This window comes from Hyperolius riggenbachi, chromosome 3, assembly GCF_040937935.1.
Source record: "Hyperolius riggenbachi isolate aHypRig1 chromosome 3, aHypRig1.pri, whole genome shotgun sequence".
In the NCBI taxonomy this organism is placed as follows: domain Eukaryota; kingdom Metazoa; phylum Chordata; class Amphibia; order Anura; family Hyperoliidae; genus Hyperolius; species Hyperolius riggenbachi.
In genome coordinates this window covers 460,249,246-460,275,745 of record NC_090648.1, presented here as the reverse complement: position 1 = coordinate 460,275,745, position 26,500 = coordinate 460,249,246, and positions in this window count along the sequence as shown.

Sequence of the window (26,500 nt, the reverse complement as noted above, 5' to 3'; positions counted from 1 at the left end):
CCTATGGATCAAGTGGTCGATATTACAGTTTAACAGTGTGCTGACCAGGAAGCTGTTATGGGGTAATGGCCATTTTTAAAATGGAGGACGGAGAGTTCCATTGATCCCAGTGGACAAATAGGGCACAGGGGAGGAGAAAGAGATGTAATAGTAGACTACACAGGAGGTAAGTATGACCTGTGTATGCTTATTTTGACTTTTTATTTTCAGTTCGGGTTCTCTTTAAGGTGTAATAGGGACCGAGGCAAGGTAGTAGATTTGGGGGCCCCTTGTGGTCCTTTTGGTAAACTGAAATTGAGAGAGGTTTGAAGAAGGTGACAGGTGGGCCCCTCGATGATCCACTGGACCCCAAGCACCTGCCTTGGTTCCCTGGTGCATAATCCTGCTCTGGGTTTGGCTGCAGGTATGGTCACCAACTGATGAGAGCATTTGGAAATTAAGCCGCCTTGGCTTCATCCCCATCTGAATGCCTATAGCACCCTACAGGAAAGCTTGCACCCAAGTCGCACTGCTTATTTCTTTCCAAAATAGGGCAACACTTGAGAGAGGTTAGGACAATCAGCTTGAAAACCCACCACCTTAAAAATAAAGACCCTATGGACTACTGGGTGTCTAAGGTGGGCAAGTGACCAAAATTTGCACAGCATCTGCTAGAGTGTTAAGGTGGCCATACACTGGTCGATTTGCCATCAGATTTGACCAACAGATAGATCCCTCTCTGATCGAATCTGATAAGAGAGGGATCGTATGGCCACCTTTACTGCAAACAGATTGTGAATCAATTTCAGCCTGAAAGCGATCACAATCTGTGGAGCTGCCGCAACTGCTGCCCCCTCCCCCCCCTGCATACATTAACTGTTCCGGCCGGCGCGAGACCCCGCTGTCTTCTTCTCCTCTCTGGCTCCGCTCCGGCTGCTGAACTTCCTGTCCAGAGGAAGTTTAAACAGTAGAGGGCGCTCTACTGTTTACACTTCCTGCCGGGTCAGGAAGTTCTGTGTAGCTCTGGAGCCCGAAGCGGAGAAGAAGACCAGGGGACTCACGCCGGCTGGAGCAGGTAATGTATTACCACTGTATTGCATCGGTCATCTGGCATTCGAACGCCGCTAACGACGCACTCCCGACCCGACGGCGACTGAGAAAAATCTTCCGCACGGATAGGTTGACGAGAATCGACGGGAACGATCAATTTTGAACGGCAGTATAGAAGAATCCCGGAGATCTGAACCAAGTTCAGTGCTTTATTTTAGTAAAGTGACACAGCAGTGCTACATATTGCCGTGGTGGTGAACTAACACCCAACACTGCCTTGTGCAGTCTTCCAGCTCATGGGATTCACTTACTGGGGCTGCAGTTAGACGAATATCATACAATAAGCTAATGCACTAAAATAGAACATGGATAACATTGAGGAACCACAGTGAGGGCAGGTAAAAGAGGGAAGATGCTACTTACATACCACCAAGAAGAGAGAGAATGAGATATGTGAAGTGACACCGTGAGGACTAAAGTACAAGAAACACGAGGAGCCCCCGAGTATAAAGGGAATACTAGAGCTTCCATGACTCAAGGAATTTGTCTTGTACAGAGGGAATCATCATTTAATACACCTTCAGGTATGACTGGTTGCAACCTAGTTCTTGTCTTGCAGTATTCCTGTACAGTAGCGTGTCATGTGATGTCTGTATGGGATAATGTGTATGATGTTTACATATGCTAATGAAGCACCAAAGCGGCAATTTTGAATTTGAGGGTAGGTGTGGTCTGTATTTACATGTTTGTTACAGGTAGTCTCCGGTTTACGAACGCTCGACTTACGAACGACCCGCTGATACGAATGCCCGCCGACCCGCCGCGATGACGTCACGCCGCCGGGGACTACCTCTTCTGCTGTCATTTTTAATGCAGAGTAGGCACAGTGGAAGGTAGATAGAGGACATCTCACCTGTTCCTTGGTGGTAAAAGGTCCCATCGTGCTGCCCGGAAGCTGCGCGGCCCGTCCCCTCTCTCCGTCCACTGTTCCCCGGCGGCTTCTTATGCGTCACATAATGACGCATTTATGAAAAGCCCCCTAGTGGCGGCGCCTCCTAATGCATCATTATGCGACGCATGTGAAGCTGCCGGGGGGGACAGTGAACGAAGAGAGAGGACGGGCCGCGCAGCTTCCAGGCAGCATGATGGGACCTTCTACCACCGTGGAACAGGTGAGATGTCCTCTATCTACCTTCCGCGGCGCCTACTCTGCATAAAAAACAGGGGCAAAGGTGGCTGTCCCGACTTAAGGACAGATTCAGGTTAAGAACGAGCCGACATCCCTATCTCGTTCGTTAACCGAGGATTACCTGTACTTTGACGAAGGGGACCCCACAGGGCCCCGAAACTAATTGTTGGTGTATGGAATGGAACTGTGTCACTTTACTAAAATAATGCATTGAACTTGGTTCATTGAGTGTGCGGACCTCCCGGATTCTTCAATACATACTATGCACTATGTTGTCCATTGCCAATGTGAACCAAATGGTCTATGTCAATACATTTACAAACTTTAAAGCACACAAAATGAACTTCGGCAGGGATGAGCTTCCACATTCTGCAGAATTCCATAGAGTTTCTGATTGAAAATTGTCTTTCCGCAGTGGATATTGGTGTGTGGAAATAGGTATGTGTGAATCAGAATTCCACGGAATACCGCAATATGAGACTCACAATCACAAGACTCGGAAGTATTGGACCAATCAGAGAATCAGATTTTTACCATTTATTAGGTCAATCAGAGAATGCAGAAGTGCAGTGGCGCCTCTAGCCATTTTGTCACTCCAGGCAAGAAAACCTGTGGTGCCTCTCACAAACCCCCCACCCCATGAAAATAATCGTAATGCGGCAGTGTTTCACCAAAAAATAATTGTAATGCGGCAGCATTTCACCAGAAAATAATCGTAATGCGGCAATGTTTCACCAGAAAATAATAATAATGCGGCAGCGTTTCACCAGAAATTACTCTTATTGTAGCAGACTTTCACCAGAAAAATACACTTAAATGCAGCAGCGTTTCACCAGAAAATACACAATGTGGGCAGCGCTTCACCAGAAAGTACACATAGGCACGGCTCCACTTTCATGAGACACAAAGGAGGACAGAAGAAAGCACAAAGGGGGACAGCAGGAGGCACAGGGGGACTGTAATGATCACTGCTGCAGCAGGCATTGCTGGAAGTAGTAGTGCTGCAGCTCAGGTAGTTCTGATCTCTTTTCATGCAAGCTGCATAGCTTTGTCGGCCTTTCCCTGCTGTCAGCTTGTGACTGATTATCATTCACCTGTGTGGGAATCTGCATGTCTGCTCCCATTGGATGACCTCAGTATAAAGATCTGCTTCCTGCAGGGTTTCCTTGGGTTTTCATAGCTTCAGTGTAAGCTAGTCTTGCTGTCGCTTCAGCCCCGATCGTGTTTCTTGTTCTAAAAGATACTTTGCTGGTTTTGCATCATATATTGGTTCATTGCCCATATATATGCATACCAGCACGTTTATTATTTTCCTTGTATTCGTGTTACGTTGATACATCAGTGTCGCTGATGTATACGTACACGAACTGTTTATATCCTGTGTGCAGTTAGTCAGCTTTCCAGCACGTTTTGGTAGTTTGCGCGTATCGTGAGCACCCGTGCTGAGGTAGTATCCTGCTCCTGGTCCTGTTCGTGGATTGCGTTCATCTCTGCGAAGAGATAACGAATCCTTCTGAATCCTGTCCTGTTACCGTTTGTGGATTGCGTTCATCTCTGCGAAGAGATAACGAATCCTTCTGAATCCTGTTCTGTTACGGTTTGTGGATTGCGTTCATCTCTGCGAAGAGATAGCGAATCCTTCTGAGTCCTGTTCCCTGTATTACTCCAGTCCTAGTCAGCGTTCCTGCTTATGTCATATATCGGTTCATTGCCGATATATACATATGTTAGTCAGACGTTACAAATAGTTTCATTGATAGCTGTAATTGTAATACGCTAGGAAAACATACTTATTGTATATTTGTCTGTGTTACGTTCATCTATCTTGATCCTGCTATTTCCTGACTATCCTGTCCTGTCTTTGTGAGGCACGCCATCGCTGCAATCGCATTGGCTGCCTCATTTCAGTCCGTCTTGTTTTGGACGCTTGCTGTCGCTAAGTAGCCGCTAGCTAGCAAGCGTTCATTCTGTCTACCTGTCCTGATCTCCTCAGTTCTGGTTTATGCGCTCAGCGCTACTTTGCGCTGAGACGTTATAACAAAAGCATTGTTTGTGGCTGTCAGATCTGCACCGGCTCTGTGCGCCACAATCTCCTATTGGAGTCAGTCCTCCCCTCCACTATACTAGGGATAGCCTGTTTCCTTGTGCTGGTGTGTGTACCTCCTCCACGCCAGCTCATGCGTTGCATGCTGACTGTGGAGAATACACCACCAAACCTTACAGGGACTGAATAAGGCACACAGGGCGACATAGTGAGGCACAGGGGGACAGAAGGAGGCATGAGAGTCAGAAGAAGTCACAAAGGAGGACAGAAGGAGGCACAAGGGAACAGAAGGAGGCACACAGGGGGATACAAGGAGGCACAATGGGGCACAGAATGAGACACAAAGGAGGACAGAAGGAGGCACAGGGAGATAGTAGGAGGCACAAAGGGGGCAGAGTTAGCACAGGGGGACAAAGAAAGGCACAAGGGGGCATAAGGAGGCAAAGGTGGCACAGAGAGACTGAAGGAGGCACATGGAGACAGAAGGAGGCACAAAGGGAGACAGGAGGCATAAAGGGGGGGGAAAGGATGTACAAGGCACAGAGGGACACAGTAGCAGCTGCCTGCAACTTACGCTAAGCAGATGCAGCAGAAGCAAGTAATAGAACACCCGTGGGGGTGGGGCTTAGTCAGGGGGCATGACTTTGCCCAGGGGCGTGGCTTAATACAGCAACATGGCGCCCCAAGACGAATGGCACTCCAGGCAATGGCATGTACTGCCTATGCCTAGAGGCTCCCCTGCAGAAGTGTACCCTGGTTGCCAATTGGAATGCAGATTACTCATAATAGTGTAATTCCGCAAAAAAAATTACAGTTAATTAACTTTATTAACAAAAATATAACATTCCCTGGAAATAGGAAAATGGAAATTCTGATTTCCGCAGAATTTCTCGGATATCGGGAAGACACTACTCGGAATCTGTCCAAATTGGGAATAGGCATTTCCGACTAGTTCTAAACTAGGGATGCTGGTGGTCATCACTGCTACCTCTGTATTTCTCTATTATAGTTTCCTTGTGGTAGCAAAATAAAAAAAAAATAGTCCACTTCTTCAGATAGGACCTGAAGTACTGTATAATGATAGCTTTAAAGTGGTCTGAAACTCCGACATAACATTCAATAAAAATGTGTTTTCCTACTTTTTATTACTCATACAGTTATCATATTTGCTTTTGTGCAAAAGTAATATTGTCTGTTTAAAAAATTACAAGTTTCCAAAGTGTATTTTATCTTGCTCTGAAACCCACCATTGCATTTTATTCATACCTCTAACCACTGTGATCCACATCCAGTGTCACATTACTTCAATACTTCCTGATTCCAGCTTTGAAGGAGGAAGTATCGGAGAGCTGGAACGTGACATGGAGTGGCCAGAGGCTGCAACAAAGATAAGTTAACATTTGCTGCCACTGTCCACAGTTACGGGACTGATCAGATGAATTCAGAGCAAGGTTCTGAATTCAAAGAACTGGAACACATCAACTTTACTAAATGGTTGGTTTTCTGGTCCAGCCAATCATTACCTAAAGCAATATGAAACCCTGACCCTGATTCAATAAAAACATGTTTTTTTACTTTTTATACGCCATATGGTTATCATATTTGCTTTTGTGCATAAGTATTATTATTCATTTAGAAATTACAAGTTCCCATAGTAAATTTTTTTTTTGCTTTGAGAGCTGACTTTGCATTTTATACATAACTGGTTTTATTCATCTTGTATTGAAGGCAGAAATGCTTTCTGAGTGTCTGACTGTGTTCAGGAGAATCTGCACAGTCAGAGAATGTGTCACATTCATCACTTGATACAATTAAGTAAACACAAGATAACATTATCTCCAGTTTGGATGCATCCAGCTTTCTCTGCACTGAGCTTGTAACTCCTGTGCTTAACTAATTGAATGCTGTTCTAGTAAAAAAAAAAATAGTGGTAGTGTATAATATTCTGTAAATAATATTTTAGAGCAAAGAAGAAATGCTGGGTTTCATTCCGCTTTAAGAATAAACCAGATTTATATATTCATAAAAAAAAGATAAAACATAACTAAAAATTAATTTATACATCATCATTTTTTTGTGACCATACTTTCAAATTTAGAGGAATTTATAAACTTTCTATTCTCATTGCACGCTTAAAAAAACCTGTTAAGAGTCCTCTAAAATGTAACAGGAGGCTGTTACAATTACCTAGCATCCTACAGGAAACAATTAGAGGTTGTTTACAAGCAGAAGATGTCCCACTGCAGCTCACAGTGGGAATTGCAATAGCAGACAGCTCAGAAGAATCTTACTCGGAGGACAACTGTATTCATGAAAAGCCGTTTCCAGCAATGAAAATCTTGCATGTGTACATAACTTTCAACAACAGCTTTGTGTTGCAGAAGACTGCGCTTAAAATAAACTTTGCATTTTAATCTAAGAACATAGGACATGATTTTATATATACAATATGTTATATATATTTGTAAATTAAGATTTTGAATATCACTTTATAGCATTTGTTGAGAAGGCAATAAGAAAAGTAAATTACAGTTTTCAGCTGAGAGCAGTTTCAAATTATAGTAGATTATTAAAAATGTTTCAGTTACAAATGATTGTAAGAAATTACACATATAATGTATCTGTTATAATTAAAAGGGCACTATGGCAATAAACTGTAAAATTTAAATTATGTGCAAACATACACAAATAAGAAGTATGTTTTTTTCCAGAGTAAAATGAGCCATAAATTACTTTTCTCCTATGTTGCTGTCACTTACAGTAGGTAATAGAAATCTGACAGAAGCAACAGGTTTTGGACTAGTCCACCTCTTCATGGGGGATTCTCAGGGATTTATTTATTTACAAAAGCACTTAGTGAATGGCAGTTGCTCTGTCCAACTGCCAAAAAAAACTGTGTAGTGAGCAGGGAAGTTGGCCAGCATCATTGTTTAAATCCTTTCTAGGGAATCTATATATATATAATAGGCTAAGTGCCTCAACCTTCGAGCAAGAAGAAGAAGTATTGCCCTGCCCCCAGGGCCGGTCCAAGCCAGAAGAAGGGGCCGGTCCTAGACTTTTTGCCACCCCCCACCCAACCATGGGTGGGGGGGCCGCCGAGCTGGAGGGGGTAGCGTGCAGGAAAAGGGTATTGGGCAGAGCGGCAGGGAGGGGTGCCGGACCCCCCCTCCCTCACCTGGGTCCCCCATCTCCACTCCCCCTCTAGCTTAACTTCAGCTGCAGCCGCCGCTATTACTAAGAGGCAGTGGGTGGTGATGACTCACCTCTTCCGCGTTCCAGCGTGCATTGCACTGTCATCACTTCCTGCAATGCCGTCCACTTACAATACAGTGGGCGGCATTGCAGGAAGTGACGACAGTGGAACGCACGCTGGAACGCGGTAGAGGTGAGTCATCCCCGCCCACTGCCGCTTAGTTATAGCGGCGGCTGCAGCTGAAGTTAAGCTAGAGGGGGAGCGCAGATGGAGGACCCAGGTGAGGGAGGCGGGGTCCGACCCCCCTTCCCGCCGCTCTGCCCAATACCCTCTTCCTGCACGCTACCCCCTCCAGCTTGGTGGCCCCCCACCCACAGCTGGGCGGGGGGGGCGGCGAAAAAGTCTAGCACCGGCTCTGGGGGCAGGGCACTACTTTTTAGATAGATAGATAGATAGATAGATAGATAGATAGATAGATAGATAGATAGATAGATATGACTGCAGCTCAAGTTAAGCTAGAGGGGGAGCGCAGATGGGGGACCCAGGTGAGGGAGGGGGGTCTGACACCCCGCCGCTCTGCCCAATACTGCCTGCACGCTATCCCCTTATGCGATGTATGCTACGCCATGGGTCGGCTAGTATCTTTATACAGAATAAAAGCCTTGCTGAGAATCCCCTATGAAAAGATGGACTAGTCCAAAACCTGTCGCTTCTGTCAGATTTCTACTACTGTTATTGGCAGGCAGTCAGTAAAGAGATCAACCTTTTTCTGTCAGCTAAAGAGTTGAAACAAACTTATGTTGGTATTAGATGCATACCCCATTTCATATGAAAAAGCTTTACCTTTTCTTGAATAGTTCATGGGGGGGGGGGGGGGGGGGAGGTATTGTGGTGAAAAACCCTCCTTCATGTGAACCTTGTTGCATTGTGGGACAAAATGGCTTTTACCAACTGCCAAGCCCCCCCCCCCCTCCCTCCCCGTGCATATGTATATCTAGAAAAATAGTAACCTTTTATATAAGACTAGCTGATTGCCCGGCGTTGCCCGGGTATGTATTTGGCTGGTGTTGCCTCCACCCACTTTTTCTAACCCTAACATAATTACTCAATGACCAAGTTTGTGAGCTTTGCGGTCTTTGGTATCAATTTGCATTGAAATGAAAAAAATCTGATTGGCTGTTTGTGGCTCCACACCCTTTTCTGAATTTGAACCCCAGTCACCCAATGACCAACTGTACCAGGTTTGAGGCCTCTGCCATTAACAGTGCAAGAATGGTAGCAATTAAATATTCCCCTTGAAAAGCAATAGGTGAAGATTGATTCACTTTTGTAGGCTCCACCCACTTTTCTGAATATTAATCCCAGTCACCCAGTGACCAACTGTGCAAAGTTTAAAAATCCTGCCATTAACAGTGTAAGAATGGCTGCAGTTTACATGTTCCCAGTGAAATTTGTATTTGTCTCGACCCACTGATGACCCAGCGTTGCCCGGGTATGTATTTGACTGGTGTTGGCTCCGCCCACTTTCTAACCCTAACGCACAAACACTCAATGACCAAGTTTGTGAGCTTTGGGGTCCTTGGCATCAATAATTTGTATATTCCCATAACAATTAAACAAATCAGATAGGTTGTTTGTGGCTCTGCCCCTCTCCAGCATTTGAACCCCAGTCACCCAATGACCAACTGTAGCAGGTTTGAGGCATCTGCTATTAACAGTGTAAAAATGGCAGCAATTTAAATATTCCACTTGAAAATCAACAGGTGAATTTTGATTGGCTATTATAGGCTCTACCCACTTCTCTGAATATTAATCTCAGTCATTCAGTGACCATCTGAGCAAAGTTTGGGAACCCTGCCATAAACAGTGTAAGAAGGGCTGCAGTTTACACTTTCCCAGCGAAATTTGTTTTGGCTCCGCCCACTTTTTGTAACCTGGACACAAAGTCACTACTTAATGCCCAAGTTTGTGAGTTTTGGGGTCCTTGGCATCAATAATTTGTAAACAAATCTGATTCACTGTTTGTGGCTCTGTCCCCTTTTCTGAATTTGAACCCGGGTGACCCAATGACCAACTGTACCAGGTTTGAGGTTTGTGCCATTAACAGTGCAAGAATGGCAGCAATTTTAATATTCTCCTTGAAAAGTGACATGTGATTTTTGATTCGCATTTTTAGGCTTCACCCACTTTTCTGAATATTAATCCCAGTCACCCAGTAACCAGCTATGCTAAGTTTGAGAACCCTGCCATTAACAGTGAAGAAAGGCTGCAGTTTACAATTTCCCAGAAAAATCTGTTTTTAACTCCACCCACTTTTTGTAACCTGGACACACAGTCACTACTCAATGACCAAGTTTGTGAGCTTTTGGGTTCCTGGCATCAAAATTGTGCTAATGGAAGCAGTTTATCCAGCAAAGAAATCTGGCTGTTTTTGCCTCCGCCCCTTTACTGAATTTGAACCCCAGACACTTAACGACCGACTGTAGCAGGTTTGAGGCCTCTGCTATTAAGAGTGTGAGAATGGCTGCAGTTTCAATATTCCCCTTGAAAATCAATAGGTGAATTTTGATTGACTCTTGTAGGCTCCACCTACTTTTCCGAATATTAATCCTAGTCATCCAGTGACCAACTGTGTGAAGTTTGAGAACCCTGCCATTAACAGCGTAAGAAAAGCTGCAGTTTACATTTTCCCATGTAAGAAGTTAGTTGTTTTTGGCTCCGCCCACTATTTCTAATCTTGACATACAGTCACTTAATGACCAAGTTTATGAACTTTGAGGTCCTTGGCATCAATAAGTTGCATTTTACCATTGAAATTAAACAAATCTGATTGGCTGTTTTTGGCCCGCTCCCTTCAGAATTTAAACCCCAGTCTCCCAGTGACTCTGGCCCAGTGCACACCAAAACTGCTAGCAGATCGTCAAAACGCTAGTGGTTTTGGGAGCAGAGAGCCGATATTTGCCGGGTGCACACCGAGCGGATTTTGTATGTGATCCGCCGGCCGCATCAGCATCCGCGTGGCTAATGTATCTCTATGGGCTGGTGCACACCGGCAGTTTGAGGTTTTAAGCAAACCGCAAACGTGCAGCAAGAGGCACGTTTGCGGCTTGCTAAAAAACTCAAACCGCCGGTGTGCACCAGCCCATAGAGATACATTAGCCACGCGGATTTTCAAGCGGATGCGGCCGGCCGATCCGCCCGGTGTGCACTGGGCCTGACTGTAGCAGATTTAAGGCCTCTGCCATTAAGAGTGCATGAATGGCAGCAATGTAAATATTCTCCTTCAAAATCAAAAGGTGAATTTTAATTGGCTGCTGTAGGCTTCACCCACTTTTTTGAATATTAGTCCCAGTCACCCAGTGGCCAACTGTGTCACGTTTGAGAACCCTGCCAATAACAGAATGGCTGAAATCAATCTAACAAATCTGATTAGCTGTTTGTGGCTCCACCCCTTTAGTGAATTTGGACCCCAGTCACCCAATTACTGACTGTATCAGGTTTGAGGCCTCTGCCAGTAACCGTGTGAGAATAGTAGCAATGTGAATATTCCCCTTGAAAATCAATAGGTACATTTTGATTGGATGTTGTAGGCTCCACCCACATTTCTGAATATTTCTCCCAGTCACCCAGTGGCCAATTGTGTAAAGTTTAGAAACCCTGCCATGTTGAAAATTTATTTGTTGGCACCACCCACTTTTTCTAACCTTGACATACAGTCACTCAATTATCAAATTTATCAGCTTTGGTAGCCTTGGTATCAATACTTTGTATATGCCCATTGAAAAATAAACAAATTGGCTGTTTGTGGCTCCGCCCCCTTTCTGAATTTGGACCCTAGTCACCCAGTGACCAACCGTACAGGTTTGAGGCATCTGCTTTTAACAGTATAAGAGAATGGTAGCAAATGAAATATTACCTTTGAAAATCAAAAGGTGATTTTTTATTGGCTGTTGTAGGCTCCACCCACCTTCCAAAATCTTAATCTGAGTCACCCAATGACCAACTGTGCAAAGTTTGAGAACCCTGCCATTAACGGTGTAAGAATGGCTGCAGTTTACATTTACCCAGTAAAAGTTGTTTTGTCTCCACCCACTTTTTGTAACCTTGACACACAGTCAATCAATGACCACGTTTGTGAGCTTTCAGGTTCCTGGCATCAAAAATGTGTGAATGGAAGCAGTTTATCCACCAAGGAAATCTGATTGGCTGCCCCTTTAGTGAACTTGGACCCCAGTCACCCAAAGACTCACTGTAGCAAGTTTGAAGCCTCTGCCATTAAAAGTGTAATAATAGCAGCAGTTTAAATATTCCCCTTGAAAATCAATAGGTGAATTTTGATTGGCTGTTGTAGGCTCCACGCATTTTCTTGAATCTTAATCGCATTCACCCAGTGACCAAGTGTGGCAAGTTTGAGAACCCTACGATTAACAGTCTAAAAAAAGGCTGCAGTTTACATTTTCCCATTTAAAATGAACGGCTGAAATTTGATTGGATGTTTTATGCTCCGCCCACTTTTCCTGGATTTGTAACCTCGGTCACCAAGTGACCACTAGTGTTGGGCGAACAGTGTTCGCCACTGTTCGGGTTCTGCAGAACATCACCCTGTTCGGGTGATGTTCGGGTTCGGCCGAACACCTGATGGTGTTCGGCCAAACTGTTCGGCCATATGGCCGAACTAAGAGCGCATGGCCGAACGTTACCCAAACGTTCGGCTAGCTCTGTGATTGGCCGAACGGGTCACGTGTAGTGTTGGGCGAACATCTAGATGTTCGGGTTCGGGCCGAACATGGCCGAACTCCGAACATAATGGAAGTCAATGGGGACCCGAACTTTCGTGCTTTGTAAAGCCTCCTTACATGCTACATACCCCAAATTTACAGGGTATGTGCACCTTGGGAGTGGGTACAAGAGGAAAAAAAATTTAGCAAAAAGAGCTTATAGTTTTTGAGAAAATCGATTTTAAAGTTTCAAAGGGAAAACTGTCTTTTAAATGCGGGAAATGTCTGTTTTCTTTGCACAGGTAACATGCTTTTTGTCGGCATGCAGTCATAAATGTAATACATATAAGAGGTTCCAGGAAAAGGGACCGGTAACGCTAACCCAGCAGCAGCACACGTGATGGAACAAGAGGAGGGTGGCGCAGGAGGAGAAGGCCACGCTTTGAGACACAACAACCCAGGCCTTGCATGAGGACAAGAAGCGTGCGGATAGCAATTTGCATTTTGTCGCCATGCAGTCATAAATGTAATACAGATGAGAGGTTCAATAAACAGGGACCGGAAACGCTAACCCATCACAGATGTTCATTGTTCATGTTACTTGGTTGGGGTCCGGGAGTGTTGCGTAGTCGTTTCCAATCCAGGATTGATTCATTTTAATTTGAGTCAGACGGTCTGCATTTTCTGTGGAGAGGCGGATACGCCGCCGATCTGTGACGATGCCTCCGGCAGCACTGAAACAGCGTTCCGACATAACGCTGGCTGCCGGGCAAGCCAGCACCTCTATTGCGTACATTGCCAGTTTGTGCCAGGTGTCTAGCTTCGATACCCAATAGTTGAAGGGTGCAGATGGATTGTTCAACACAGCTACGCCATCTGACATGTAGTCCTTGACCATCTTCTCCAGGCGATCGGTGTTGGAGGTGGATCTGCACGCTTGCTGTTCTGTGTGCTGCTGCATGGGTGTCAGAAAATTTTCCCACTCCAAGGACACTGCCGATACCATTCCCTTTTGGGCACTAGCTGCGGCTTGTGTTGTTTGCTGCCCTCCTGGTCGTCCTGGGTTTGCGGAAGTCAGTCTGTCGGCGTACAACTGGCTAGAGGAGGGGGAGGATGTCAATCTCCTCTCTAAAGTCTCCACAAGGGCCTGCTGGTATTCTTCCATTTTGACCTGTCTGGCTCTTTCTTCAAGCAGTTTTGGAACATTGTGTTTGTACCGTGGATCCAGAAGGGTATAAACCCAGTAATTGGTGTTGTCCAGAATGCGCACAATGTGTGGGTCGCGTTCAATGCAGTCCTAGGCCGAAGAGGTCATAGCCTAGGGTCACAAAACCTGTTTATTTGGGCAATTTCAATGGTGGTGAGTCTGACGTACATAAATCGCAGCAATGGCCGTTAGCAACGTCTGAATCTCACGAAATGTCTCATGCAGGTAGAAGACATATTGTTAGACTTGGGCTCCAAAGATGGGTTCCCTACATCTCTGCAAACCAGAGTTACAGGGCTCCAAATTTGGTAAAATCCCCCATAGGCTTTCATTGGGCCTCCTATTTACAGTTCCAAAATCTCACATCTTTTCAAAGGGCAATTACTCAGCAGTGGCAAATTTTCTAGCATTGTAGGGACCCTTAGGGGGAACATGACTGGTGAGTTTCGGGCCCCTAGGCCGAAGAGGTCATAGCCTAGGGTCACAAAAACCTGTTTATTGGGGCTATTTCAATGGTAGCGATGGTGACGTACATAAATCGCAGCAATGGCCGTTAGCAAAGTCTGAATCTCACGAAATGTCTCATGCAGGTAGAAGACATATTGTTAGACTTGGATTCCAAAGATGGGGTCCCTACATCTCTGCAAACCAGAGTTACAGGGGTCCAAAATTGGTAAAATCCCCCATAGGATTTAATTGGCTCCCTATTTCACTTTCCAAAATCTCACATCTTTTCAAAGGGCAATGGCTCAGCAGTACCAAATTTTCTAGTATTGTAGGGACCCTTAGGGGGAACATGACTGGTGAGTTTCGGGCCCCTAGGCCAAAGAGGTCATAGCCTAGGGTCACAAAAACCTGTTTATTGGGGCTATTTCAATGGTAGTGATGGTGACGTACATAAATCACAGCAATGGCCGTTAGCAAAGTCTGAATCTCACAAAATGTCTCATGCAGGTAGAAGACATATTGTTAGACTTGGATTCCAAAGATGGGGTCCCTACATCTCTGCAAACCAGAGTTACAGGGGTCCAAAATTGGTAAAATCCCCCATAGGATTTCATTGGCTCCCTATTTCACTTTCCAAAATCTCACATCTTTTCAAAGGGCAATGGCTCAGCAGTACCAAATTTTCTAGCATTGTAGGGACCCTTAGGGGGATCATGACTGGTGAGTTTTGCCACTGCTGAGCCATTGCCCTTTGAAATGGTGTGAGATTTTGGAACGGTAAATAGGAGGCCCAATGAAAGCCTATGGGGGATTTTACCAATTTTGGACCCCTGTAACTCTGGTTTGCAGAGATGTAGGGACCCCATCTTTGGAATCTAAGTCTAACAATATGTCTTCTACCTGCATGAGACATTTCGTGAGATTCAGACGTTGCTAACGGCCTTGGCTGAGATTTATGTACGCCACCATCACTACCATTGAAATAGCCCAAATAAACAGGTTTTTGTGACCCTAGGCTATGACCTCTTCGGCCTAGGGGCCCGAAACTCACCAGTCATGTTCCCCCTAAGGGTCCCTACAATGCTAGAAAATTTGGTACTGCTGAGCCATTGCCCTTTGAAAAGATGTGAGATTTTGGAAAGTGAAATAGGGAGCCAATGAAATCCTATGGGGGATTTTACCAATTTTGGACCCCTGTAACTCTGGTTTGCAGAGATGTAGGGACCCCATCTTTGGAATCCAAGTCTAACAATATGTCTTCTACCTGCATGAGACATTTCGTGAGATTCAGACTTTGCTAACGGCCATTGCTGCGATTTATGTACGTCACCATCACTACCATTGAAATAGCCCCAATAAACAGGTTTTTGTGACCCTAGGCTATGACCTCTTCGGCCTAGGGGCCCGAAACTCACCAGTCATGTTCCCCCTAAGGGTCCCTACAATGCTAGAAAATTTGGTACTGCTGAGCCATTGCCCTTTGAAAAGATGTGAGATTTTGGAAAGTGAAATAGGGAGCCAATGAAATCCTATGGGGGATTTTACCAATTTTGGACCCCTGTAACTCTGGTTTGCAGAGATGTAGGGACCCCATCTTTGGAATCCAAGTCTAACAATATGTCTTCTACCTGCATGACACATTTCGTGAGATTCAGACTATGCTAACGGCCATTGCTGTGATTTATGTACGTCACCATCACTACCATTGAAATAGCCCCAATAAACAGGTTTTTGTGACCCTAGGCTATGACCTCTTCGGCCTAGGGGCCCGAAACTCACCAGTCATGTTCCCCCTAAGGGTCCCTACAATGCTAGAAAATTTGGTACTGCTGAGCCATTGCCCTTTGAAAAGATGTGAGATTTTGGAAAGTGAAATAGGGAGCCAATGAAATCCTATGGGGGATTTTACCAATTTTGGACCCCTGTAACTCTGGTTTGCAGAGATGTAGGGACCCCATCTTTGGAATCCAAGTCTAACAATATGTCTTCTACCTGCATGAGACATTTTGTGAGATTCAGACTTTGCTAACGGCCATTGCTGCGATTTATGTACGTCACCATCACTACCATTGAAATAGCCCCAATAAACAGGTTTTTGTGACCCTAGGCTATGACCTCTTTGGCCTAGGGGCCCGAAACTCACCAGTCATGTTCCCCCTAAGGGTCCCTACAATGCTAGAAAATTTGCCACTGCTGAGTAATTGCCCTTTGAAAAGATGTGAGATTTTGGAACTGTAAATAGGAGGCCCAATGAAAGCCTATGGGGGATTTTACCAAATTTGGAGCCCTGTAACTCTGGTTTGCAGAGATGTAGGGAACCCATCTTTGGAGCCCAAGTCTAACAATATGTCTTCTACCTGCATGAGACATTTCGTGAGATTCAGACGTTGCTAACGGCCATTGCTGCGATTTATGTACGTCAGACTCGCCACCATTTAAATTGCCCAATAAACAGGTTTTGTGACCCTAGGCTATGACCTCTTCGGCCTTGGACTGCATTGAACGCGACCCACGCATTGTGCGCATTCTGGACAACACCAATTACTGGGTTTATACCCTTCTGGATCCACGGTACAAACACAATGTTCCAAAACTGCTTGAAGAAAGAGCCAGACAGGTCAAAATGGAAGAATACCAGCAGGCCCTTGTGGAGACTTTAGAGAGGAGATTGACATCCTCCCCCTCCTCTAGCCAGTTGTACGCCGACAGACTGACTTCCGCAAACCCAGGACGACCAGGAGGGCAGCAAACAACACAAGCCGCAGCTAGTGCCCAAAAGGGAATGGTATCGGCAGTGTCCTTGGAGTGGGAACATTTTCTGACACCCATGCAGCAGCACACAGAACAGCAAGCGTGCAGATCCACCTCCAACACCGATCGCCTGGAGAAGATGGTCAAGGACTACATGTCGGAACGCTGTTTCAGTGCTGCCGGAGGCATCGTCACAGATCGGCGGCGTATCCACCTCTCCACAGAAAATGCAGACCGTCTGACTCAAATTAAAATGAATCAATCCTGGATTGGAAACGACTACGCAACACTCCCGGACCCCAACCAAGTAACATGAACAATGAACATCTGTGATGGGTTAGCGTTTCCGGTCCCTGTTTATTGAACCTCTCATCTGTATTACATTTATGACTGCATGGCGACAAAATGCAAATTGCTATCCGCACGCTTCTTGTCCTCATGCAAGGCCTGGGTTGTTGTGTCTCAAAGCGTGGCCTTCTCCTCCTGCGCCACCCTCCTCTTGTTCCATCACGTGTGCTGCTGCTGGGTTAGCGTTACCGGTCCCTTTTCCTGGAACCTCTTATATGTATTACATTTATGACTGCATGCCGACAAAAAGCATGTTACCTGTGCAAAGAAAACAGACATTTCCCGCATTTAAAAGACAGTTTTCCCTTTGAAACTTTAAAATCGATTTTCTCAAAAACTATAAGCTCTTTTTGCTAAATTTTTTTCCCTCTTGTACCCACTCCCAAGGTGCACATACCCTGTAAATTTGGGGTATGTAGCATGTAAGGAGGCTTTACAAAGCACAAAAGTTTGGGTCCCCATTGACTTCCATTATGTTCGGAGTTCGGGTCGAACACCCGAACATCGCGGCCATGTTCGGCCTGTTCGGCCCAAACCCGAACATCTAGATGTTCGCCCAACACTAGTGACCACCTGTGCCAAGTGTGGGGACTCTGGCTTGATTACTGTGAGAATGGCAGCCTTTTACACTTTTTCCATTGACTTGAATGGGTGAAATCTGATTTGCTGTTTGTAGCTCCGCCCACGTGTGCAGGGGGGACGCGAGACCCCCAGAACATATCATCCCAGGTAGTAAGGGATCTGCATACCAAGTTTCGTTTAAATCGGTCAAGTCGTTTTCGCGTGATCGCGGCACACACACACACACACACACACACACACACACACACACACACACACACACACACACACACACACACACACACACACACACACACACACACACACACACACACACACACACACACACACACACACACACATATACATCCAATTTTATATATATAGATTGCAATTGGTGCTGTCTAGTTTTTTGCTTGTCTGCCAGTAATAAAAATTATGATGTGCAGGCATATTGTGGATCCTACTACATGAATTAATTACAGGGGGAATATCAATCATTTTATGACCCCTCTACTGTTTTTAACCTCTCACTTTGCAATGTATTGATTTATTTTTTTTACCCCAACTACTCTGGACAAAGGGATCTGGAGAGGTCTACAGCTTTCCAATTATTCCTATTAACTGCCATATGTTTTGCTCCCTCTGTTTGAGCTCACAGTCAATCACTGTTGTTAACCCCCCTGGCGGTATAAAAAATTCCGCCAGGAGGGAGCGCAGTTTTGTTTTGTTTTTTCCTTATATCATGTAGCGAGCGCAGGGCTTGCTACATGATAGCCGCTACTCAGCGGCATCCCCCCGCCCGCTTCGATCAGGAAATCCCGTTCAAAGAACGGGATTTCCTGGAGGGCTTCCCCATCGCCATGGCGACGGGGCAGGATGACGTCACCGACGTCGGGACGTCATTGGGAGTCCCGAACCACCCCTCAGCGCTGCCTGGCACTGATTGGCCAGGCAGCGCACGGGGTCTGGAGGGGGGCACGGCGCGACGGATAGCGGCGATCGAGCGCGGGGCGGCGGCGATCGGTGTGCTGACGCAGCTAGCAAAGTGCTAGCTGCGTCCAGCAAAAAAAAATAAATTAAACAAATCAGCCCAGCAGGGCCGGAGAAAACCTCCTGCACGGCTTACCCCGAACCGCCAAGGAGGTTAAGCAGTCATTTCTCCTTGTTCCTGGCTGCCTATTACCTCCAGAATGGCCAAGCAGTATTAGACTAACCAAAGGGGAAGAGATTATTATTATTTAGTATTTATATAGCGCTGGCATATTACGCAGCGCTGTACAGAGTATATAGTCTTGTCACTAATGTTCCCCATTTCCGTCAGCGGTTGTTGGGTGCCCTAGAAATGCTCTCTACAACATGACAGTGTGAAGGATATCAGGACTTGAGTGTAGCTGACTGCTAAAATGTCCATGATCATGAGTTATTCTGAATTGATCATGCTAATTACATCTGATCATTGTGATCAGTTAAAACTGTTCATTCGGAAGAGAAAATGATAAGCAATATAATTAGACTACAAGAAAATTTGGATTGGCGGAATAATTGATAGAATGATTGTTCATCATAGATCAGCACCATTAATGATACCCCATCTAATTGCTCATATGGTGGATTGCTCAGGAGATTGTAGAATGTAATGGGCACCTTAGGCTCTTTGATTTTAGAAAAAAAAAACATGGCCACAGGAGTGCAATCTGAGAGAGAGACTTTGGCAGTGAAAGGGTGAAGGTGGGAGATCAGGCTGCAGGGGAATAGCAATAACCATAGCAGAGGGGGCCCAGGGGGTATTTAATGTATTCACTATTAACTTTCCCCCAGCCCCTGGCTTTGTCTAAGTGCCCAGTGACTATATGGAGGGTACATTACATTAGAATGTAAACTGCTTAATATTAATATTATACATAGGACAGTGGCAGATGACATTGCTCAAGAGTGCCTACTTCAAAGTTATGCTATGGGGTCCTATTGTCCCTAACTACACCACTGCCAGGCTGCACCCTTTTGTGCCACCCTCCATGGTGATAATGGCATCATATGCAAAGGAAATATGGAGGCTAGAGGTAACCAGTGAAGGGCTAGGGGCACCATGGAAGCTCAGTAGTACTAACCTCTCCAGCCCTAAAAAGTATCCAAGTTGGACTGAGTTTAGATTATAGGACCCAGGGGCATGTCTCTGCCCAATGACATGCCTCTGCGCCCTTCTGGTGCCGCTGTTAGTCCCCCCTGGGCTCAGCTGTCCCCCCTCAAAGCTAGCGGCAGGCTAGCGACAATCTGATTGTCACTAGCCTCCTTTTGCCCTGCCAGCCATCAATCACTTCACCCCCCCCGCCTTCCGCCTTACTCCCCCACCTCCCGCCTTACTCCCCCGCCTCCACTGACTTGCTCCCCCGCCTCTGTCACCTTGATTCCCGCCTCCTCCAATCATCAGCTTAGTCGTGACCCACAAAGTACTTCCGGATCGTGGCCATCTTGGATTCTTCTGCCGGTGATCGGAGAAAGAATGGGCTATGGAGGATGAACAGGGTCATGGAGAGCGGCATTCAGGGGTGCAGATGGATCCGTGAGGCAGAATTTTGCAGGTAGTATGTTTTTTTGGGGGGGGTTTATACCGCCGAGCTCTCTAATAACAACAGGGAATGTTTGGAGCTAACTTTCACAAACTCAAAATCCCATAGATACTCTTTGTTTTATGTTTGATTATAGAGTATCTCTATTCAGTAAGATGTTGAAGAGTTTCCCTGTTAAAGACTATCTCTTGTTACAGTTGATTGTAAACAGTTAAAGACTAAAATAAATTATCCCTTGTTCATGCGCATGGAGCAGAAAAGTTAAGGTCTTGACATTTTTCCACTACTTGGTAAGATGGTTAGGAAATACATTAATGCTTCGAGAAGTTATTCACCCTTGTAAATGAAAATGCAGGTAAAGTTCAGCCTATTTACAAAGTCACTCTATTATAAACATAGATTACATCTCCACTAGTGTAGTCACGATGCAGCTAGCCAACACGAGGACTTCAAAGCTGAACAAGCAAAACCCAGAGATGGATTAAGATGTAATATGGCCCTAGGCAAGGTAATAGATTTAAAGCTCCCTTGTGTTCCTTTTGGTAAGCTGAAGTAGAAAAAGGTCAAAGGAGGAGGCAGGTGGGCGCCTTGAAACCCACTAGGCCCCAGGCACCTGCCTACGTTGCCTGGTGGATGGTCCTGCTGTGAGGAAACCAGAGTTCTTGATGAGATGAGAAGAGATTGGTCCCAGCAGAGATGAGATGAAGCAGGGCAACAGAGGATTTCAGGAAAGAAAAATACATTAATAAATTACAGGAAAACATTTTTTTCAACCATTGCATCTACCAGACATATTTCAACATGGGAATTTTATTTATTTTTTAAGTAGTACAGGTCTCTTAAAAGAGACTCTGTAACTAAATGTTCAGCCTTATTTCTTCTGTCCTATACATTCCTATAGCTGTTCTAATGTGCTCTGGCTTACTGCAGCCTTTCCTAGTTGCACAGTGGCTGTGTTATCTCTGTTATATAATCTAATCTTCTTTCCTCTGTCGGCTCTGTCAGGCTCAGGCACTCAGGCTGGAATGTTCAGGTCTGCTTGTGATAGGATAGAAGCTATACACACCCTCTCCAGGCCCCCTCCAAGCTCTGTATGACTCACACACTGAGCTACTCTCAGCCTATCACATGCTGTTAGGAGCTATGTCTTTTGTTTGTAAACACTTCCTAAAACTGGCAATTACAAGCCAGGATTGCAGCAGGGAGTGGCAGAAACAGCACAGAGGGGCCCAGGCGAACATAATGAATAGAATGGTATGCTTTTTAATGTAAGAATTTTAGAGTACAGATTCTCTTTAAAGCGGACCCAAACCAAACATTTTTTTTAATTTAAAACATTTAGTTGCACTACTCTGACACATACAAAGATAAATAAACACTCCTTCAAACCTATGATCATTTCAGTGCATGTTCTTCACCCTTCTCTTTTCATAGCTAGGGTTATACTGGGGGCAGCCGTTAGCAATTCCTCCATTGCCGGACACCATCTACTCCACCAGTTTGCCGGAAAAATGCCGGCAATTTGAAAGGAAGGGAGGGGTTCCTCCAATAAATGTAAAATATTTTATATTTGTCATCGTGCAGCTGAAAAAAAGGCTGCTATTTATTATTATAATTTAGAAAATAGATTTTATTTAAATCTTGTATTTTTAATTTGGGTCCACTTTAAAGTGGACCTGAACTGTTGCACAGGAAGAAGAGAGAAATGCACCCTTTATGTATTTAGAGAGAGTTTAGCCTGTCTAATTCCCCCTCATCTAGGACTAATCACAATTGTAATTTGATCTCTCAGCTGTGTCAGCAGGCTGCCTCAGCAGAGCAGCTAATTTGTAAACACAAACTGGAGAGACAAAAAAACAAAACACACGGACACCGGGAGCCCGATCTGGCGTAATATAGTCTTAGTTGAACTCGGTAAATGTAAATCTTGTGCGTTTATACTCACAAAGGTGGGTTGCTCCAAGAGGCAACCACTCGTGTATGCAGATGGGGAAAGAACCGTCCCCACTCGGCCTTTTCTTGGGTGTTCTCGGTCGCGGCTGAATGCCCTACAGCCGTAGGGTATACTGAAGAGTGGAAAATTTGGATAGTAGAAGAAGCCCAATTGAGAAAATGTATTTTTAGCAAGGTTAGAAATGTTTTGGCTAAAAAAATCCAATTTACACGAAATAGTATGAGAAAGTTAAAATGTCATTTATTAAATTAAATCAGCACAGTGACAACGCGTTTCTCGGCGTAAGCCGCTTCCTTAGGGTCAAGTGCGTGGCGGCTAGGTGACTGAAAATTCAGAGGTGCCTGTATTGATACCAATACAGGCACTTCTGAATCTTCAGTCACCTAGCCGCCACTATTTTAGAGCAGAGAGGAAGTTCAGATTCGCTTTAAGGGTACAAAACCCATCATGGGTTGTCTTTATTGAATAATGAGAACAAACAGGAATTGCTTCCACATATATGATAAAACCAATTGAAACAATTAACTGGACTGATCAGAGGTCGCCCTCCTGCTTGCATATCTCATCAACCACATAGCATCTCTCATGCATAGCCACAGATCATCACACTTATTCGTAAAAAGCTGTACAGCTACTGTATAGCCCTCTTCCAATTCTGGTTAATTTCAACTCTGGAAGGATTAGAGTCACTTTGCAGCATAATTGTGTGTTTGCACCTTTAACTTGGACATGATACAATATCCAGCACTCAATGGGCTTGATTCACTAAGACAAATAGCATGCCTTATAAGAGATAACACGTCTTATCAGAGTAGCATAGCAAAGTTATGCCTGCTAATTGGAAATGAGGAGAGCTCCACTCGTCCTGCCCTGAGCCCCTGCGGGTTCGCTATGCTACTTTAATAAGGCATGCTAACTTTGATAAGGCATGTGTAACGTTCGGTGAAGCACAGAGAGGTCTGATTACCGGTGAACTGCAGTATCACGGGAAATACAGACGTATATCAGATTATATGTGATCTGCAGTATCACCGATAATCCAATATACTAGCTAACCTCTGGTCACCTGAGTAGAGTGTAGTGATTGGTGCAACAGTAATACGGAGGACAAGCCTCAGTACAGTAAGGAAAACTGCACAGACTCCTTCCACAGGTCTGAGCTCTCCGAGACGGGAGGAGTCAGACTTACAGTGGGAAGGAAAGTCCGAAAGTGACACTCAGGCGTAAGTGTCACTAACGGGACAAAGAACCGCCTCCAATCGTGAGGTCGGTTCTCGAGGTCGGGCAAGCCAAGTCGTTAACACACTGACAGATAAGGTACAGAAACAGTAGGCAGAGGCGGAGTCTAGGTACAGGCAGGGTTCGGCAACAGGTATCAGAGATATCGGAGTACAAAATCAGGAGGCAGAGGCGGAGTCTAGGTACAGGCAGGGTTCGGCAACAGGTATCAGAAATAACGAGGTACAAGGTCAGAGTTCAGACGGATAGTCGAGGCAGGCAAAGGTCATAACATATAATCACAATCAAACTAGTACTTTAAGCTATCAACAGAATCTAACTTAGTGTAGGATTACAGCTCCTGCTGGTCCCGGCACACTAACGGATCTGACTAACGGATCTGGGTGCTCCCACATATGTGAACGCAACGCCAGACACGGAACAACTGAACCACCAGCAGTATATATACCCTAAGTGCCTCCCCAGCACCTCCCTAAGTGGAGGACCAATAGGGAGAGGTACTGGAGTCAGCTGACCAGCCTGGTCAGCTGACTCCCTTCAATGTGTCATAAATGATTCCCTGAGTGCGCGCGCGCGCGTCACTCTAAAACCCGAGGGACTACGAGTCCCAGCCACAGCAGCCCTGCTCTGTGCCCCCAATGCGAAGGCATGCGGCCCAACCGCCGCGTCTGACGCGGCGGTTTCTATGCGCTCCGCATGCCTCTGCACGGGGACAGCCGCCCCACGCTGAGAGGAGGCGGCTGCCTCTCCGTGCATGAGGCTACTGTCTGCGGGAGGAGCCGCCCGCCGCTGGCTCATGGCGGCGGCTCCTCCGCGCTTTCTCACAGTACCCCCCCCCCGAGGAGTGGACTCCGGACAGCTCCTTCCAGGTTTCTCTGGGTGTACAGCATGAAATTCTCTCACTAACTCATCTGCATGCATGCGGTTCCCAGGTACCCATTGCCTCTCTTCAATGCCATACCCCTTCCAATGTACGAGATACTGCACCGAGTTCTGAACCATACGTGAATCTATGATTTTTTCTATCTCATATTCGGGTTGAGCATCGACTAAGACAGGAGGAGGAGGAGTGGGACCCCCCTGGACTGCGGGTTTGAGAAGTGATACATGAAAAGACCTCACTCCCCGCATGCTGGTGGGGAGATCAATGGTATATGTGACATTGTTGATCTTCTTAGTCACAGGGAAGGGGCCCACGAACCTGGGACCAAGTTTGTCAGAGGGTTGTTTCAGAGTCAAATGACGTGTAGAGACCCAAACCATGTCTCCAGGTTTGAAGTGCCACTCTACTGAACGTCTTTTATCAGCTTGACCCTTCTGATTAACAAAAGCTTTTCGTAAATTATCCCCCACTGTGCGCCAAATCTCTTTGAAAGATCTCTGCCAGGCTTCCAAAACTGGAAACGGAGAGGAGACCACAGGTAATGGTGAGAACTTGGGCAATCTTCCAGACACCACCTGGAACGGAGAGAATCCGGTGGAGGAGCTTTTTAAATTGTTCTGTGCGAACTCCGCGAAAGGCAGAAATTTGACCCAGTCGTTCTGTGTCTCCGCAACATAGCACCTCAAGAATTGCTCCAAAGACTGATTGATTCTCTCCGTTTGCCCATTGGTCTGTGGGTGGTAGCCCGATGAAAATGACAGCTTCATACCCATTAGTTGGCAGAATGCCCTCCAAAATTTAGAAATGAACTGGACTCCCCGATCCGACACTATGTTCTCCGGAATACCGTGCAGCCGGAACACATGTGTGATAAACAAATCAGCCAATTCCTGGGCCGAGGGGAGACCTTTCAAAGGCACGAAATGGGCCATTTTACTGAAGCGGTCGACTACCACCCAAATGACCGACATGCCTTCTGACTTGGGAAGTTCACCTACAAAATCCATGGACAAATGGGTCCATGGCTCACTCGGGGTGGGCAAAGGCTGCAAGGTACCCACAGGTGCCAGCCGGGAGGGTTTACTCTTGGCACAAACCGCACATTCCCTCACGAATTCCTTGCAATCAGCTGCCAAGGAAGGCCACCAAGCACATCTGGCTACCAGATCCTGTGTTCTAGATGCTCCAGGATGCCCAGCATTCTTATGTGTATGGAACATCTCTAGAACCTGAAGACGGAACGGTAGCGGAATGAACAACACTCCTGCGGGCTTTCCTTCTGGAATGTCTTGTTGGAAGGGAATTAAAGTTCCCTTCCAATCCTCCCAAGTCTCTGTTGCGGCCAGTACCAACCTTTGGGGAATAATAGTCTCTGGAATGGAGGACTGTGCTGTCTCTGACTCAAAGCACCTGGACAAGGCATCCGCCTTAGTATTCTTGCTACCCGGTGTATACGTAATAATGAAAGAGAATCGAGAAAAAAATAATGACCAGCGAGCCTGGCGTGGGCTCAACCTCTTAGCTCCCTCGATGTATTCTAAATTTTTATGGTCAGTGTAAACCGTGACCGTATGCTCTGCTCCCTCTAACCAGTGTCGCCATTCCTCAAAGGCTAACTTAATGGCTAAGAGTTCTCTGTTGCCGATATCGTAGTTTTTTTCCGCAGGGGAGAATCTGCGGGAGAAGTAGGCACATGGGTGCATTCTACCCTGCAAGCCAGATCGCTGAGACAGCACAGCCCCCACCCCGACCTCTGAGGCATCCACCTCAACAATAAAAGGAAAGGACGTATCCACATGTCTGAGGATGGGTGCAGAACAAAATAATCCCTTCAGGGTGGCAAAAGCCTGTAACGCCTCGGGAGACCAGTGAGTTGTATCTGCACCCTTCTTAGTGAGGCTGGTAAGTGGAGAAACCACCGAAGAGTACCCCCTTATAAACCTCCTATAATAGTTGGCAAAGCCAAGAAACCGCTGAAGCGATTTCAAGCCTACCGGCTGAGGCCATTCTAACACAGCGGAGACCTTGGCCGGATCCATGGACAGGCCTGTAGTAGAGATTATGTACCCCAGGAAAGCGACAGATGTTACCTCGAAGATACATTTTTCTAACTTTGCATACAATAGATTCTGCCTTAGTCTGTTCAAAACGAACCTCACGTGGGTTCTATGTTCAGAGAGACTGTTGGAGAAAATCAGGATATCGTCTAGATAAACTAGAACAAATCTTCCCAACACCTCTCTGAAGACCTCGTTGATGAGTTCCTGGAAGACGGCCGGGGCATTACATAACCCGAAGGGCATTACCAGGTACTCGTAATGCCCGTCTGGTGTATTAAAGGCCGTCTTCCATTCATCGCCCTTTCTT